This window comes from Macaca nemestrina, chromosome 2 (genome assembly GCF_043159975.1).
Source record: "Macaca nemestrina isolate mMacNem1 chromosome 2, mMacNem.hap1, whole genome shotgun sequence".
In the NCBI taxonomy this organism is placed as follows: Eukaryota; Metazoa; Chordata; class Mammalia; order Primates; family Cercopithecidae; genus Macaca; species Macaca nemestrina.
Window position 1 is genome coordinate 20,569,262 of NC_092126.1, and position 1,776 is coordinate 20,571,037.

The 1,776-nt window shown below is 45.2% G+C and overlaps 1 pseudogene; it reads right to left on the reverse strand.

Moving 5' to 3' along the window:
• Positions 1-512: 512 nt before the first annotated feature.
• Positions 513-1,192, reverse strand: LOC105488953 (peptidyl-prolyl cis-trans isomerase A pseudogene; annotated as a pseudogene).
• Between the last annotated feature and the right edge of the window lie 584 nt (positions 1,193-1,776).

The window sequence follows — 1,776 nt, forward strand, 5'->3', positions numbered from 1 at the left end:
GAAGGACCTCTTTTTTCTTTCACTTCTCTATTCCTCAAGCCAGAGCTTGTCTGGTAGGGAAGGCAAATTCAGGCTTGTAATCCATCCTCTCCCCCCAGCTCTGACCGCTCCCTGGCTGGGCTTCCACAGGGGCACCCAGTCTCCTATGTGGAAGATCCAAAGTTCTGCACAGAAAGGGAAAAAAAGTGAGATGTGTGGAGTGGGAGACTTGCTTGGCTTTGCTTCCATTACTTTTGAGAACTCTCATTACATTCCTCAGTCCATTGATGCATACGTGGCAAAGCACTCAACAGCGCTTTGGAGCAGGACTACTATTTAGCTGAGACACACTGGTACCACCATGCCTATTTCTAAAATACTAAAATATTTATATTTTGATTTGTAAATAGCCATTGCCCATGCCTTCACCATTTTCAAATATTTTTAATTGTACCAGTTTTTTTGTGAGCTAGGAGAGGGTTTACCTTTTTTTTTTTTTTTTTTTGACAATTGTTACTTATTTTTATTTCATAATCATAAACTTAACTCTGCAATCCAGCTAGGCATGGGAGAGAACAAGGAAAACATGGAACCCAAAGGGAACTGCAGGGAGAGCACAAAGATTCTAGGATACTGCGAGCAAATGGGGTGGAGGGGTGCTCTCCTGAGCTACAGAAGGAATGGTCTGGTGGTTAAGATAAAACACAAGTCAAACTTATTCGAGTTGTCCACAGTCAGCAATGGTGATCTTCTTGCTGGTCTTGCCATTCCTGGACCCAAAGCGCTCCATGACCTCCACAATATTCATGCCTTCTTTCACTTTGCCAAAGACCACATGCTTGCCCTCCAACCACTCAGTCTTGGCAGTGCAGATGAAAAACTGGGAACCATTTGTGTTGGGTCCAGCATTTGCCATAGACAAGATGCCAGGACCTGTATGCTTTAGGATGAAGTTCTCATCTTCAAATTTCTCCCCATAGATGGACTTGCCACCAGTGCCATTATGGCGTGTGAAGTCACCACCCTGACACATAAACCCTGGAATAATTCTGTGAAAGCAGGAACCCTTATAACCAAATCCTTTCTCTGCAGTGCTCAGAGCACCAAAATTTTCTGCTGTCTTTGGAACCTTGTCTGCAAATAGCTCGAAGGAGACGCGGCCCTAGCGCTCGCCGTCGACGGCAATGTCGAAGAACACGGTAGGGTTGACCATGGCTAGTAGTACAGGACTTTCCTTGGCGGCAGCGTCTGCAAAGCGCGAGGGTTTACCTTCTTAGTTTCACACAGTGTTTAGCGTATCTTGTATATACTAATATGCATATTATGCATAGTATTTGAAATGGATATACTAATTGGTTAGGGGAGGAGAATGGAAAATTCCAGCTGCTTTTTTAGGCTGTCAGGGTAGTGAGAGACCAGCTTGGAGTTTCCCTACAAACTGTATTTGAGTACTTCTAAGAGCGAATTTAGAACTTGAGTTCTCCCATTCATTCTCTTTGCGATTCTGAACCAACGGAGGGTGCACAAAAGGATCAGTGACTGGATAGGAAACAATACCCTTCTACTTAGGAAGCACCAGCTGAAGGTCTAATAACCTCTGGGAGTCTGTGCTGGAGGCAAGGCCCAGGCCTGGGGCTAAAGTTCTGCACTTTCCAATTCGGAGATTCTCAGAGACCCTGTTCCAGGTGTAGAGATACTGAGACAGAGGGGTCCAACGTTCCTGAGCCCACCACTTTAAGGCAAGTGGCCTGGCAAGAGAAAAATGGTCCAGTTCACCTGAGTGCTAGAAATACAGGA